Consider the following 16,933-nt stretch of genomic DNA (forward strand, 5'->3'; position numbering starts at 1 on the left):
TACACAGAGCCACAGGCTATTCAAGGCAGCATTATTTGCGATCACAAAAGATTGGAACTGACCTCGAGTCCATCAGCAGGGGACTAGGTCAAGGTACTTTGGCACGAACACATATGACTCGGGTGTCAACGGGGGGGGGGGAAGAGTGAGAGGGTTTTGAGTAATAAAAGCTGACGTTTATGAAGGATTTGAGCCTCTCCCACGTGCATTGACTCATTTGATCCTACATCAGTCCCAGAGGAGGGACCATTATCATCACTTTAAAATGAGGAAACAGAGGCACCTGGAGGTCAGGTCCCTGGCCCAAGGCTCTTGGCCATACCCGATGGAGCTGGGGCTTGGTGCCAGGCAGGGCACATCAGAACCACCCCACCTTCTGCCTCCCTGCTCCTCCATCTAGCCAGGGGTCTCTACTCCAGGAGCTCCCCGAAACCTGGGAAAGAAGAGAAACGCTCAGATAACCTCCAGCACTTTCCGGCAGCTCTGGCCCAGGGGAGCAGGTGTAATCAGGGGAGCTTGACTGAAGCCTCCTGCGTCTGCAACACATTCTGGTAACTCAGACGCTGTGGTAGCCAACTGCTCTCTACAGTCAATTACGGCCAGTGGGGCCCACTGATTATCTTTATAGCCTTTCCTGGAGTCATGACAAGGAAAACTAAACGATCCGCAGGACCCCTTTCATCACGGACAGCCGGGTTTCACGGTTGGGGGTGGAGGAAGGAAGGAAAGAAATTACTTTTTTCCCCACTTTGGAGCTAATCAACAGAACTCAAGGCTGGGCGGCCAACGTGTTGGTGTTGAAAAAAGCTGTTCTCAAGCAGAACTAATTGGCAACAGAAATGGAATTCTTTCCCCCCCCAAAAAAGTATACACATGCTTTATCCCTGGGAATTTGGGGAATAGGTATTCCAGACATGCTGAGCGTGACTGCCCGCGCACAGCCGTCTGCCTCCCACGGGCAAGGCCAGAAGGCAGCCCGCACGGGCTTCCGCTCGGCCCGCTCGGCCTGTTTTGCAACAGGATGGTCACAAAGGTCAGTGGCCCAGAGCAGCCCAGCCTGAAGTGGACATTTGCTCTCCTGCTGCCCAGCACCACTTCCCTCCTCCTAGAAACAGCAATTGGCTTTGGGATCCCCCGTGCCCCGATCCCCAGACACTGGTTTGCGGGGACTTCATCCCCTCTCAGCTCCAGGGATGAGCCCTGGCGGGTATAAGCCAAAGAACGTATTCCAGGGAAATCTGAGGAAGAGACCTACAACCCAACAAGAAACAAGAAGGCACAAAAAAAGAATATCTAAGGAAGCTTCTAGGAAAGAGAGCTCTTGCGATTTTAGAGGTGCAGAGAGATCGAAGTAACCTGCCCAGAGGAGTCACACAGCCTGGTAGTCGGGGATCCAGGATATGAACCGAGGTCTGTAGGATTGAAGACTTTGTGACATTCAACTCCTAGGCTCTACGAAGAGGGGCATAACCTCTGGAGGGAGCCAGACAAACCGGATTCAACCCCATCTCTGCCATTTACTACCTGTGGGATTTCAGGCAAGTTACTTAACCTCTCGGGGCACCTGCGTGGCTCTGTCGGTTAAGCGTCCGCCTCTTGGTTTTGGCTCAGGTCGTGATCTTGTGGTTACGGGATCGAGCCCCACATTCGGTGGTGCGCTCAGTGTGAAATCTGCTTCAGATTCTTTCTCCCTCTGCCCCTCCTCTCTCCCTCTCTCTCAAATAAATAAAATCTTTTTTTAAAAAAAAGTTACTTAACCTCTCTGCTCCTCAGTTTCCATATCTGCGAAGTGGGGCCTATAAGAGCACCTCCGTTTGTGATCTGAGGATTGAATGGATCAACAGCAATACACGTAGAGTGTGAGCAATAGTACCTGTCGTGAGTGAGAATTTGTCCCTACCCACCTCCCCCCTCCCCGCCGCCATCACTCTCTCCCACACGTGGTGAGAACCAGACTAAGTAAAGGCAGGGGGAGGGGAGGAGGGAGGTATTAGTGCAACAAGGGCAAGGGCTCGAATTCCCTCTCCACGTGTTCCTTCCTGTAGTGTGGCGGTCAGGCTCGGTTCCCCTCCAGGAGCAGCTCTGCCACAAAGGTGGGAGACGTCACGAACCCGCGGCCCGCTCAAGGCTTTTGGCTATACTTAGACCTGGAGATACACAGTAAGTGGCAGCCAGGCCTGTTCATGGAGGTGGTGGTGGAGATCCAGGGGAAATTGCACTCATTCAAGTGGCAGAAAGTAAGCCATCAGACAAATGCCACATGGTCGAGGGTGCATGTGAATTGGCAGAGCCACAGTGGAAAATAGTTTGGGACGAGATTTCATATGCCCACAACCCTGCAGTCCTGCTTCTGGGTGGACACGGGAGACGCACCCCAGCATGTGTGTACTAGGACAGGTGCAAGGATGCCCAGAGCAGTACTGCTTATGATAGCAAGCGCATAGGAGGGAGACAACCCGGACACCTCTAGACGTGGGAAACGTCGTGGTTCGCCACGCGATGGCGTATAGCAGTGGAAGATGAGGAAGCAAGGAGCCGTGTGCAACCACGGGCATGAATTTTAGTGATAAATGCTTTATGAAAACAAAAGTGGCACAAGACAACATAGATCTTTTTATAAAGTTCAAAATAAGTGAAAGTCGGGCGCCTGGGTGGCTCAGTTGGTTGAGCGACTGCCTTCGGCTCAGGTCATGATCCTGGAGTCCCGGGATCGGGTCCCGCATCGGGCTCCCTGCTCAGCGGGGAGTCTGCTTCTCGCTCTGACTCTCCCCCCTCTCATGCTCTATCTCATTCTCTCTCTCAAATAAATAAATAAAATCTTTAAAAAAAAAAGAAAAAAGAGACATTAAAACAGATGCTTCAGAAATAAAAAGAATTGTAAGGGACTATTAAAAAAAACAAAAATAAGTAAAAGTCAATAATCTATTGTTTGGGCATAAATATTTTTTTCTTAAAACAAGGGAAGTCGGGATGATGAAAAAGTTCTGCAAGTGGATGGTGAGGACAGTTGCACAACGTTTAGAATGTACTTGATGCCACCGAATTGTATTCTTGAAAATGGGTAAAATGGTAAGTTTTATGTATCTTTTACCACGGTTTCTTAAAGAGCCATAGAAAGGGGTGCCTGGGTGGCTCCATCAGTTAAGTCCCAACTCCTGATTTTGGCCCAGGTCATGATCTCAGGGTCGTGAGATCAAGCCCTATGTTGGGCTCCGTGCTCAGTGGGGAGTCTGGGATTCTCTCTCTCCCCCCTCCCTCTGCCCTTCTCCCACATGCACGCATGCTCTCTCTCTGTCTCTCTAAAAAACAACAACAACAACAACAACAAAAAACCCTAAAAAGAAATAAGCCATTGAAAGATAAACACAAAATTCAAGATCATAGCTACTGCGGTGGGAAGGAGCATGTAAGTAGGTATAGATAGTTGTCAAAGTTCTAGTTCCTGGGCTGGGGGGTGGCTCTCTGAGGGTTTTTGTTTTATAAATAAATGTGGTGAGACTGCTAGATGGAAGGTTGAATGGGGCCATTCAGGAGTCTCTTCCAGTGTGTCCTGAGGAGGTTATGATTAATTCACTTCTACCTGAAGTCTATTTTCTAAGTCTGGAGGAAGGTCTCTGGACCAGGATTTGGGGACCAGGGGTCTAACGGGGACTGCTGGGCAAGTGAGCAAGGCCTTCGGCCCTTCCCTCTGCATAGGGCCATAGGACTGGCCAGTCCCTGGTGGAGCGGGGTGGGAGGGCGTCCAGTGGTGCGTTTGCAAGGCACGTGTCTGCCCTCCCCCACATGCTTGCATCTGCAGGGTCTTCCCTCACTCGTTTGGAAGGCAGGGTCGGGCATGCTCCTCAGAGGAGCATGGTGGAGCCGGTGTGGCGGATCCAGTTCAAGGGACAGCACAGTAACAGCCACCTGGCCGTAGCAGAACCCCACAACAGATCCCATAACCTGCCTGACTCACGGTGTATCTGAACTCCTGCACGGGAGATGGTGTTTACCGGCCCTCCAAGCCCACCTGAGACAGAGAAGAGGGGTGAATGCAGAGCCATGTGAGCAGTCTGGAATCTGGGCCTGGGCTGGTTTGACAGAGCATCTGATGGTGTCTGGTTCCAATGCCTCTCACTGTTATGCAGATGAACAGCCACTGCGTGAGTTGGCAAGGGTGTTGAAATGTGGTATTCGTAAATGAAATGTAGTATGTGCCTAGAGATTCCTAGTGACCTTAATGCATGGTTCTCCCAGGAGGTCTGACTGCCTTGTCACTCTTGGCAATATAGCAAGCCAGGTAGTTCTACAAGTTTATTGAATGCCTACTATGGAATATAACACTGAGCAAAACAGGCCAAAAAAAAAAAAACCATATATATATATATATATATATACACACCCTCAGGAAACTCACATTCCAGTAGGAGATATTTAAGAAAAAAATATATAGTATGCTAGATGACGGTAAATGGTAAGAAATGAACCATGTGGAGATCTGGAGAAGGAGTGTTCCAGGCAGAGGGGAAAGCACGTGCAAAGGTCCTGAGGCAGGACTGTGCCTGGCACAATTGAGAAGCAGGTGTGGCAAGGGGGAGAGCAGGGGAGATGAGGTCCAGATCCTGCAGGGCCTTGTGGGCATGGTGAGGACTTGGCCTTTTACTCTAGGTGAGGTGGGCCCGGGACTGGAGGGGGCAGGAGCATGTTCTGAGCAGAGGAGGGACAGGATCTGATTTCATTTTAACAGGACCCTGCTGGCTGCAGAGAACACACCATTAGAGAGGCAAGGGAAGCAGACACCAATGAGGAGACAACTATAACAACTCAGAGAGAAATGGCCTCCTGGACCAGGGACCAGGGTGAGGGCAGGGGAGGGGACAGGAAGCGGTCAGTTTCCAGTTACAGGTTGAAGGGAAAGCCAGTAGAATTTCTTTGTACTGAAAAGTGGAAGCAGCTTGGTTTTACTTGTGTGTCTTGGGGTCAAGAAAATTTGAGACCTGGTTAGAAAGTAGAGATACGGTTATCAAAATAGATCCCTTCTTCCAACCTCCTGGGACTTCTGATATGCAGGCATTGAAAGGAATGTTGTAGGTCTCCATGAGCTAACGTGGATGAACACTCAGGATGTATTATCAAGTGGAAACAGGAAGATGCAGAATAGAATGTACAGAATGAGCCCGATTTTGAAAACTAAAACTACAAGAAAAGAAAGATGCAAAAAAGAGTGAATGAATGGTCTGGAAGAATAGATACCTGACTCTTAACAGTGGTTGTCTGAGGTGGGAGCCGCTGAGACTGAAACTCAGGATCACCCTTCCGAGCACACAAAATGAAATAATTATAAAACCTATTTGTAATTATTTTTAAAAGTGCTGTGAGCATGGCTCCATTCTCCATCATAGCCATGCTCCTCTGAGCCAGTGTCCCCACCTGGGCCTCCTCCTTGGCCTCGACTGTAAGAGACGGAACTCAGGAATGAGAAATACTTTCCTCGGCCATTCGCTGGCTTGGGAGAATCTGGAAAGGGCCCACCTGGCTCCCAGGGTTTCTAAAAATAGAAAGTTGTCTTAACTTTCCTATAGGTTTGGCTTAGCTGTTACTTCTACTTGTTCCAATATGCCGTTTCTATTAGAGAGTCGTGCTCTGCACATGAAAATAAACTACGGCAGGAGCAAGGCCTTAAGTGGATGGAATTAACAGGGAGCTGCCCCTAATGGGTCACCAGAAATGTCCCTGCATGCAGAGCCTGGGAAGACAGTGAGGAAACCCGGGCCACAGCCACCTGCACTGGGGCCCGGATGCGGCCTGTGTAGATGCCACCTCCTACCCAGCCTAGTCTCTGCATCCTTTCCATTGCTCAGAACAGGAGTGAGGAGTTGAGCTGTTGGTGGGTTTTAGGCAAGAGGAGGAAGCTGAAATATTTGTGTCCAGGCTCAGTGCCTAGAGTTTGACTCCCTTTGGGTGAGGGCTAAGGATGGTCCATGCCAGGATTTCTGAGACCCTGGGCACAAGCATATGTGCTGTGGGGCCGTTAGCAGTCAGTGCTCCAGGAGAGAGAGAGCGTGTGCATCTGTGTGCACGTATGCGTGTGCATGCACACACGTGTACATATGGATATATGCACGTAGACGCACAGTTAGGTTTATTATAAACTGTACTGGTGTAAAGGATGTACAGCACACAATTTACAAATAAAAATAAAATTTACAATACCCCCTTGTAAGTTTCATATATACTCAACTGAGTCACACGGAAGGGGTCTGTTGATTTTTGCCCCCAACCCTTGTATCTGTAGTCAGCCTACGCTTCCGGTGATGAGTGAGGGCAGCCCAAGGCTGGGGGGTATTTTCTTTTACCTTAAGGAGTCAGACAGAAGTGATACAACAAAGGGTAGTTTGTCAATGAAGCGAGCAAGTGCCTTCACTTTGGGGCTATTCACAATGGGACAGCCACAGGGGACACACTTCTATGCATGCTCTGCATCGTTCGCTTTTCCTACCTCCTCCCTCAAGTCTAGTCAGTCAGCAAAACAATAAATCGAGCCCTGAGTCATCCTGTTACCGGTTCCCGTGGTTTAAGGACTCCCATTGGGGCCGATTTCCCAGGCCACCAACCTGGGGTCCCGTCACGTGGACTTGGGGAGAGATGCGCAACAGCGGACTATCGAGTGTGCTTCCACTGGACAGCACAGACGAAAGTAACCTCGGGAGCATCCAGAGCAGCAAAATGTCCTCTCAGACGTGGAAAGGGAGGAGCAGTCGGTACTTATTACCTTTGTAACATCACTGATTTAATTATAAGTCTGTGAAATATAATTTTTAATAATGGCTCTGTTTAGCAACTCGTTCACTACCTTTCTGACAGTCTGACCATTGGCTTTCAAGAGCCGGGACAAGCTGGCTCCCGCACACCACAGTGTAGGGACCGTGTGGCAAAGAGTGTCATGGGTTGGGGAGGAAGCCAGTCCCTCCATCTCTGCCCCGAACCCAGAGCAGCTCAGGCACACAGAGGGTGGGGGGTGGGGGTGCTATGAGAATCTCGTGTGGGCAGAGGCAGGAGGGGGCAGGAGAAGACCAACAGGGCAGGAGCCCAGTTGGTGGGCACATGTGAGTTACCCCTTCCCTGCTCCCCAGAAAGAACTGGGGGCCCTGGCAGGGGGGTTCTGAGCTTCTGATGCAGAGTAGGTAAGGGCTTCCTAGCCAGCACGCATCTGGGCTAAATCACTCCCCATGAAAGCAGTCCGTTCGGCTCCTCGGAAGCTCACAGGCCCAAAGGCCTGGGATCGCTGATGTCAGTAAGGAGGCCCTCAGTCCCTTCTTCAAGCCCACCTTCATGCCCACCTCCTCTGGCGCCTTCCCTGGCGGCAGGGCTCATGGGAGATCTTTATCTTCTCTAAGCTTATTGAGAACTTACGTGCCCTCCAAGCAGGCTCTCGGAATTTTAAAAGTTGCAAAGAGATTTCAGAGATTTCCTAAAATAATCCCTTCACTTTATAGATGAGGGAACAGAGACCCAGAGATGGGAGGTGACTTGGTCAAGGTTACAAGAAAAATCAAGGGCAGAAGTGGGTAGGATGACCAGTCGTCCCGGTGTGCCCGGGACTGGGTGGTGCCAGGACCCCCACTCAGGTCTTGACTCAAGCCCAAGGCAGAGGGCCTGAGCCAATCCCCAGAAGGAAGGGAGGCCTGAGTCAGTACAGAGCTGCTACAGGGTGGAATTTTCCAAGAGGAGAGAAAAGAGGAGGCCACATCTGGGTGCTGGGATCTCCAACCCTGCCCAGATGCCTAGCACCAAGGGATTTCCCACCTGCCTCAGCCCTGCTGTGTTTTTCCCGGGCCCTCAAATGTAACGTGCATCCTCCTCAGTGCCGGGCAGACACTCACGGACTCGATCGGCAGCTTATCTCTGGCGCAGCCAAAGCTGTGAGGCTGTATATGCAAATAGCCTCCGATAATATTAATGCGTGATTCCCCCCCGGGGGAGGCGTGTGCAAAGCTCTGTATGTGTTTCACAATTCTGTTGCATCCAGAGGAGCAGTGGGGGCCCAGAATGATTTGAAGCAGATTTTTGGAAAAGCAAAATAAAATTGGAACAAAACCTAGTAGAGGCATGTGCCACTCTCCCCACGCCCAGCTCTCTCCACCCCTGCCTAATGTTCACTCCCTTCTCCCGTCCCCAGGAGCCTCCTACAACAGGGTGGTGAGCCCAGCACAAGGCATTGGGCACTCCATTCCAGCCAGGAGCCCCTGCCCGGGACACGTGCCCCCGCCTGTCCAGAGCTGAAGGCTGCCCAGCCTGTGGCTGCCTCTCTCTGACCTCTCTGCCTGCCTCCCACAGGTAATCCTTCCCCCGACACCCTCCTGCACCCCTGCTTCCTGGGGAGATCACGGCATCAGAACAGAATACAGACTCCTGGAAGTGGACAGTTTAGGGCAAGTCAATCAGAAAGGCAGAGATCGGATTCTGATCTCTGCCACTGACCAGCTGTGTGACCCTGGGCGAGTCACTTCACTTCTCTGAGCCTCTGTTTGCTCAGTGTACCAGGAGGGTAATACTTGCCCCACCGGTGGCTTGTGGGGATTCCCTGAGCTAGAGCTTCATAAATGCCTCGCACAGCTTCTGGCATATGGCAGATACACAAGAAACCCAGTCACAGTAAAAGACCCTTAAAGAGCAGTTGTTCCAGCCACTCCCACTCCATTGCAGAGATGGACAAACGGAGGCCCAGGGAGGGGAGAGAACTCGCCCAAGGCCACACAGCAAGCCCCTGCAGTCCCATCTGGCCCCCTCGCTGGCTCCCCTCTCGGGGCGAGCTCCAGGGTGGAGTATGTGCAAGGGCTGGCTTCCTCACACCTCACCTCCCTCTAGCGTCTGGTCCCCACACCAGCCTCACTCACCAGCGAGCAGGTACCGGCGTTCAGGCCGGAGCACACCTCCTCCTCCAGGCAGCCTGGCTTTCTCGGTCGCCGAGGTGAGCGGAGGCTCCCATCCGCGGCAGGAGTCGAGCTGGGACTCCGGGAAGCCCGTCCAGACTAGCCACTCGGGAGGTTGCTCACAAGGAGCCCACTGTCCCCCGGCCTTCCTTGCGGTGCCGAGGGCTGGGGGACAGCGCACTGCCGGGCTCTGATAGTGCAGCCGGCCTCTTATCTGGCCTGTGTCCGGGTGCAGGCGGCCGTGGAGCCGGGGTTCCAGGAAGCCCGCCTGGGGCCCCCCCGGCCGGCCCACTCTCCCCGGATGCTGCCTGCTTCTCTGGACGCGGCCGATTGCCCGTCAGTGTCACTGAGCTCTGCCAGGGAGAATTCCATGCTGGCCCCCAGCAGGCGGGGCCCCCACCCCTTCACGTCCCACCCCCCACTCCCATCTTGGCAAGGGGACGGGAAAAGGCAGCTAATTTCAAGTCCGCACAGCGCTTGTGGTCGTGTCCTGAACTCTCTACGATTAATCACGGAGCATCTGATTTCTGCTTCGCCTCAGAGGGGGGTGTGGGGACGCCTGGAAGTTTCTGTTTACTCCATTCTGCGCCGGGCTGTGTGCTAATCACAAACAGACAGGGACACAGCCTTGCCCTCCCTCCTCCGCCCCCACGTCCTCTCTTACCTTGCCACTTTCATGTCCCCTCCTCGCTCCTTCTCCTTCTCCTCCTCTTTTCCCTCTCGCCCTACGTCTGTCTGGATCTGATCCTCCACACACCTCTTCCTATGGTCCTGGTCCCCCCCCCCCGCCCCCGAGCCCCCGTTGTCCCCTCTGCACCTCCCACTTCTCCTGGGGTGCGGATTAGCTTGGCATTTTCCCTTTACATCTTTAGAGTTAGTGGTCAGCTTCTTTTACTGCTTTGTTCCTTTTTTTACAACCTAATGTTCTCAGGCTTTCCCCACAACTCCCCCACCGCCCCTATTACATTTGTCTGTGCGACTCCTACAAACTTGACGGTGTCTCAGTAAGGGGGTGGGGTCCAGGCACAACATGCGAATGGCTCCCTTTGTCACCTTGGCACATCAGCTTTCGGATTCTGCTCAGGGATGGCCCTGGGAACAAAGCCCCCATTGACCAGCACCACAGAGAGGCCTGGCCCTGTGGAGCCAACCAGCCTGTAACACCTAGAGATGAATTTCTCTCTCCCTTGGCTCCCTTCCACCCTGCAGCCACCGCAGACAAGAAACCAGGAATAAACAGCCCCAAAGAATAGCAACTGACACTGAGCAACACACATACTCTGACGGGTAATTTGGCAAGACCTTTGGAAACCAGAAATGAGCATATACGCCACCCACCCAGGACATAACTTATGCGTGTGCCTGAGGAGGCATGTACGCAGAGGTTTGCTAAAAAAAAAAAAAAAAAAAAATTTATCATAGGAAACAATTGAAAATAATGTAAACATCCATCAAACAATGACTGATTACACAGAATGCGGAAGGGTCATGCTGTGGCTTACCAGGTAGCAGTTTAAAAAGAATGAGCTGAGTCGGTAGGTAACAAAAGCTGTGGGTCTCCAAGACATATTATTGAGTGAGAAGGGGGTCAAAATGATATATTTGATATAATCCTGATTGATATAATCCTGATTAACCCTCCCGTGTACACACACAAAGAATGAGATACTGTAGAAACACGTGTCAAGCCTGAAAAAGATGACCCAAACTGGGTCATTAGCTCTGGGAAAAAGGGAGGCAAAATGGTTTAAGGATGGTGCTCTTACCTGTAACAGTTTCATTTTGAAAAGTGAAAATGGGGGCGCCTGGGTGGCTCAGTCGGTTTAGCGGCTGCCTTCGGCTCAGGTCATGATCCCAGGGTCCTGGGGTGGAGCCCCACATCGGGCTCCCTGCTCTGCGGGAAGCCTGCTTCTCCCTCTCCCACTCCCCCTGCTTGTGTTCCCTCTCTCGCTGTGTCTCTCTCTGTCAAATAAATAAATAAAATCTTAAAAAAAAAAAAAAGAAAAGTGAAAATGGATTCATCTATTACCTGTGTCCTAAGCAGCTTCCTCCTCCTCCGCACCTGGGTGCAGAGAAAATTTCATCCCAGCACGTGCCCCCTTGGACTAACTCCGAGAATTCTCCAGTACATCCACAGAGAATGCAATAGCCGTGCTGAGGAGTGAACCCAGCAATTCTGCAGACACTCAGGTGTGATCACCTCCAGTTAGATGTGGGACCCCTGAGCCAGCAGTGACTTGTCACAGAGTGAATTCCTCAAGAGCAGGAGAGCTGTCTCAGTGACTCCCTCGGGGGGCTTAGGTCTCCTGAAAATGAGGATGGCAGGTATATATTAGAAAGGAAAGCATTAAAAAGTGCCGACTTGGTTTCAGGAAACGTCACCTACTGTAACTTAGGAAAACATGAAAACCATTTTGAAACACTCACCAGTGTTGAATGTGAACAAGTCCAGGCCTTACGGAGAGAGCGCTACTGAGCAGTTTAGACAGTCCCCTTCCCCATCACTGAGGACACGAGGGACCACATCTCAGGGACACGACAGGCATGCGGTGCCCCTCTCGTGCTACTGATGGAATTCTTCACCTTGTCACACGCCTAGTGGCTTCGGGAGCTGAGTGAGGGGAGCTACGGTACAGAAGACAGGTTCCATCGTCCAGCGTGCCCCACAGCCTCAGACGTGGGCTTTCCAGAGCGCGTGGCCCAGGGAGACGGTGCACGGGGCTCCCACTGGGGCGGAGCCCAAGATGGCTGTAGGGCCTGGGCCGGACAGAACGCTGAAGCTCCTGTGAGGAAGGCTCAGCTTTGTGCCCGCCTGACTTGACTGCCTCTCCAACATTTACTAATCTCTCTTTTTAATGAAGAAAAAGCAGGCCTCAGGCTTCGGTCGCTCAGCAACCAACGGCGTCTAGCTAGAACAGTGTTTGGCAAGTGACGATGCTTTTCCGTGGACAGTTTCCTATTTTGAATCTTTTAAAGTTTAATAATGAGTCCACCAGGTAAGGGGAGAGTGCACAAAATCCTAGGAGGACGTGGAGTAGAGTTCACAGCAACGTATTCATATTCACACTGGTTCATTCGTTGGAACAGATGTACCACAGTAATGCAGGAGGTCGCGTGTAGGGTGCAAAAGACTTCCCTGTACTTTTCTCTCTGGCTTTTTCCTGAATCTAAAACTAGGCTAAATGTTAAAGTTTACTTAAATATTTTTTTAAGATTTTATTTATTTATTGGTCAGAGAGAGAATGTGAGTGAGCACAAATGGGGAGCGGCAGGGAGAGGGAGAAGCAGACTCCCCGCAGAGCAGGGAGCCCAACGCGGGACTCGATCCCAGGACCCTGGGATCATGACCTGAGCTGAAGGCAGATGCTTAACTGACTGAGCCACCCAGGCGCCCCAAGGTTTATTTAAATATTTTTAATGAACCCAGAGAAAAATCAGCCCGCGCTACTTTTTTTTAACATGTAGGCCCGGAGAGAAATGGAGAAGGCAGACGGAGTGTGGGAACAACGTTGACACGTAGTAGATCTCGGGGAGGAGCGTACAGGTGTTCTTGATGCTCTTCGCTCAACTTCTGTGCAGGTTGGAAATCTGTCACAGTGAAGGTAGGGGAAAAAGGAAATCAGCGTACAGGAAAATCCTAAGTACATGGGAGCCCCTGGGGGTGAATATGGCCAGAGTTGTCACAGTGGTGCCTGAGTTGCGGGCATTTGGGGGACCCTAGGCAAAGAGGGGGCCTGGCAGGGAGACCCCACTACCCACTGTCCCAAAACCCACGCGACAGCCTCGCCGGGCACACGCCTTCCAGACGGTGCGGCATATCCAGTTCTTTTGGACTCTTTTCTCCATGTCCACCCACGCCCCCCTCACAGCATCCTCATGATGGAAGCAGGGCAGGTGTTGTCACCCACGTGCCAGGCTGGGTATTTTGGGGACAGAGAGGGATAGGCAGGAAATGTACTCGCAGGAGACAGATGTGTAAACAGAGACCCACTGTGCCAAGTGCTCATTGCAGCCCAGGTAGTGAGTGCTGGGCGGGGCAGTGCCTTTGAGAATGAAGGGGATGCCCCAAGGAGGTGTGTCAGGGAAGGATGAGTAAACAGAAAGGTTATGCGATCTTTCCAGAGAACCTTCCTTCTCGGGGCCTCAGGGTAAGGCCAGAAAGGGCAGCCTTCGTGCCCTGCAGAGCCCTGGTCTCTGCCCCTCTCCTGCTCTGCTGAATAAACAGCCTGAGTGCCCTTACTGTGCCAGGCCCTGCGGGTTCCCCAGCCACCTAGCTGGGTACTCTCTCCCCTCAGGCTTCTCTCACCACCCTCCTTGGCTCTCACCTGGCTAATACCTTAACCCTTAGCCTGTTGGCACCCAACCAAGAGGCACATTCTCCCAGAGCTTTCTCTGAGCCCCTCCTCCGGGCACTGTGCCCCTCTTGGCGCCACCCCCACTGCCTTACCATGGCAGAGCTGGGTAAGCACACAGGCCCTGGAGTCCGGTCCTGGCTCCTCTGTTCCCAGCTCTGTGACCTTGGGCAAGTCACAAGAGTTGACCTCTCCAGGCTTCCATTTCCCTGTCTGTAAAATGGGGAATAACTATAGTGCCTCAGTGGTATGTTCTGAGCATTGGATGAAATAATACCTTCCTTCTTACTGTGAAGCCTGGGGACCAGCTGACTGGAGCTTGTCAGTAGAGTCCCGGATCCCACCCCCGACCTCCCAAACCAGATCCTGCATTTTACCAGGATCTCAAAGTGATTCGCATGTGTGTGAAACTTGAGAAGCACGAGACATTACATGGAAAGTCTGCAGACCCTGTCTGGCTCCTGTTAAATATCCGTGTCATCATCGTCATCGTCGTGCCATCCCATGAGAGTACCTGTTTTCTCAGCCTTCCCCTCCACCTGGTCCATCCTGACCAGGACAACCCTAGTGCCGTTGCACATTTAGTGCCCAGAGCAGAGTAGGTGCTCGGTAATTAAGGGCTGAATTCACTCATTTGTCCACTTCTCGTGGAGAAGCCAGACTGGGGACCAGGTGGCCTCACTCCTGGCTTTTTGGACTCATTACTGCCATTAATGCCCCAGCACCCTACAAGACAGCGGGGACAAAGTCACAAAGTCTGGAGTGGTGAAAGAACCTCCCACTTGGGAAGTGGGGGTGCAAGCTTAATGGAAAGAACAAACCCCCAAACTTAGCCTACTTGGTAAAATCCATCATAGTCCTGGTAGCGCTGTCAAAACTTCTCTCCTCTGTCAGCTCTGTCAACCTTTAGCGCTGCTGAGAATGTCACGTTGCTGGATTCTTCCTGGAGATAAATGCCCGGACCGTTCATTCGCAGGCCTCTCCTCCACCCTCATCTTCACCCAGAGCCTCACCCCAGGCACCTCTGCTCCACTGTGGCAAGCTACCAGTCCATCAGATAGAAGAAGGCTCTGTTTTGCTGGGAAAACCTTTCGAACGACCGGTTCCTGCTCTGGCATCTGCCAGGGCCATAAACCTTGGTTCAGCAGAGGAATGAATTTGCCCTGAAGATTGGAGCTTTATCAGCTGGGGGGATTAGCAAAAGCCGAGTCCTGACCTGAGGGAAAATCCCAGCCACCCTCCGCACTCCCTTTGGGACCCTCCAGAGTCAAATATTTTCAGAACCAGCTCCAGTTAAGTAAATAGTTCTCTGCACGTGAGTGCCCACAGGGTTTCTCTGAGGACCTGACATTCTCCACTTGGTGACTGTCATTTCCTTACAAACATAACATTGAAAGCGATCTTTGCATTCCCAGAATGACTTCCCCAGCTCAGGAATTCTGCGAGTCTCCTTGAGTTCAGGGCTGTTGCTTTATTTTGTGCTTTTATGACAACACCGCCTAAATGCATCCTGTACAATTTGATAAGAGCCCTTTGCCCCCCTCCCCGAGCATGCATGTCTTTCTTTGCCACAAACTTCTAGTAAACTCTTCAAATATGCACTGCCTAAATTGAACCCTGATGCTAGGAACACTAATGGGGCGCCCTCTTCAAAGCCATTCTCTACAACCCAACAGTTTACATGTTGCTGGAAACAATGGACTTAAGTGCACAATTTATTTGGGTTGGCTGGTTTCATGCTGGTTGGAATCTGCTTTGGGGGAAAAACAAACCCTGCATGTGTTTAGATTTATAATTTATACCGAAAGCACAAATACCTCGTAATAGGGCTAGAATAAGACACAGTTATGAGCAGGAGGCATGCACATGTTGGCTTTGCTGTTTCACGGACATACTACCAGAGACTACAGACTGCTTTTTAGTTAAGCCACCACCTTCCTCTGCCTCCCCAAGCTCCCCCCCCCAAAAATAAGCCCATCTATGGCAGAAGCTGCAGACTACCTGACCTGTGGGCAAGGGTCCTGATCTGGCACTTTCCCAGCTGTTCTGCTCTGCACCTGCTCTATCCCTACAACAGCCTCACCCTTGGCCTCATGATCCCCGGGTTAGGGAGGAGGAAACTGAGGCATAGGAAGGTGAAGTCATTTCCCCAAGGTCCCACAGCAAGTCATAGAGCCGGGATTCACACTCAGGGGCTCTTGCTCCAGAATCAGTGCTCTCAACTCTTAGGTACTTCTCTAGTAAAGTCTACAGAACCCCTAGCCAGAATGCTCCATTAACTCAATTTTTTATTGCCATTGAGTTGGAAGAGAAACAAGGCAAATGGCAAGAAAATAAAATGATATGAGGACTTAACCAAAGCAAAAATGAGGTCCTGCTCCCCAAATTAAACCACACAAAATCTAAACAAGAACACATCCAACCTCATCTCCTCTACCTTCTGCACCTCCAGGGCCAGAGAAGGAGATGCCAAGTCCCAAGGGGAGACCCCGGGTGCCAGAGCACCTCCATCAAAGGAAAGAGCCAGTGCTGCCCTTCAGATTCCAGAACCAGGAAGGAGAAGAGTATGCTCCAGGGAAGATGGCTGTGGCGGGCCATGACAATAAGGGCCACTAGTGAGTGTCCTCCCTGAGTTCCCTGCTCTTTGCAGGGTGTTGATCGGCTCCTGAAAACCCGTGTCTCCACCCACTTGAATCTGGGTGGCACTGTGACTTGCTTTGACAGAATGAGGTGGAAGTGGTGGTCTGCCAGCTTTGGAACCAGGCCTTCACCCGGGAGTTTCTGCCTTTACTTTCACTTGTTTCGAATTTCAAGACCACAGATAGCGGAGAGGCCTGGGCTAGCCCCCTAGAAGACCAAGTGTCCATGTGGAAGTGAACCGCAGCACCTCCGCTGACAGCCGGACTGCTGCTAGGTGTGTGGGGTAGGCTGCCTTGGACCCTCCAGCCCCAGTCGAGTTGTTGGATGACTGGAGCCCCACCAGTGAGCCCAAGAAGGCCAGCCGCCCTGCTGCCCAGACTGCCACCCCACAGAATGGTGAGAAATGACCAACTCATCATTGCTTTAAGCTCCTAAGTTTTGGGGTCGGTTGCTCCACAGCAGCTAGAGCGGAGGTCATTGGTAACGGTGAAAATGAAGGTTCTCTGCTGAAACCACAGCTGTAAAGAGTATTCCCATACAACCATGTCTCTAGCACAGCAGTTTGGATTTGTGGAAGCATGTGTCAAAATGTGTCCTTAGCCCATTTATGAAGACGCTGGTAGCCCAATGGTAATTTCACTTCTGTTCACTTATTAAATATTTGACCGTTGTTTTCCATATGAAAAAGGAACCATCGTCAGCACTGGCGACGCAGATGAATTTGGCACAGTACTCTAAGAACTCCCGGGACAAGAGAGGAAGTGGACAAGAACACTGTTAGACAGGAATTCATTCAGGAAATGTCCCAAGTACCAGGCGCCACCACGTTCAGGACTGGGAATCCAAAGATGGGAAGGTCACAAATCTAGACCTCGTGGGGTCTGTGTCTAGTGGGGGACAGGGACTTAAATAAAAGGAAGACAGGGGCGCCCGGGTGGCTCAGACAGTTAAGCATCCCACTCTTGGTTTTGGCTCAGGTCCTGATCTCATGGGTGATGAGACTGAGCCCAGCGTTGGGCTCCATGCTCA

At 51.7% G+C, this 16,933-nt stretch overlaps 1 protein-coding gene across 4 annotated transcripts in view; it reads right to left on the reverse strand.

Moving 5' to 3' along the window:
- Positions 1-9,076, reverse strand: part of RIPOR3 (RIPOR family member 3) — a 74,666-nt gene extending 65,590 nt beyond the window's left edge. For 2 of the 4 annotated variants that reach the window (XM_028125201.2, XM_028125199.2), the window contains exon 1: positions 8,877-9,076. The gene's annotated coding sequence lies outside the window, so the exon portion shown is untranslated. The remainder of the gene's footprint in view (positions 1-8,876) is intronic. The other 2 variants (XM_028125203.2, XM_028125200.2) reach the window with 2 other exon arrangements.
- Positions 9,077-16,933: the final 7,857 nt, after the last annotated feature.

The sequence above is a fragment of the Eumetopias jubatus genome, unplaced genomic scaffold, assembly GCF_037043125.1.
Source record: "Eumetopias jubatus isolate StellerSeaLion01/CBP00866 unplaced genomic scaffold, mEumJub1_p1.0 scaffold_9, whole genome shotgun sequence".
Taxonomy (NCBI): Eukaryota; Metazoa; Chordata; class Mammalia; order Carnivora; family Otariidae; genus Eumetopias; species Eumetopias jubatus.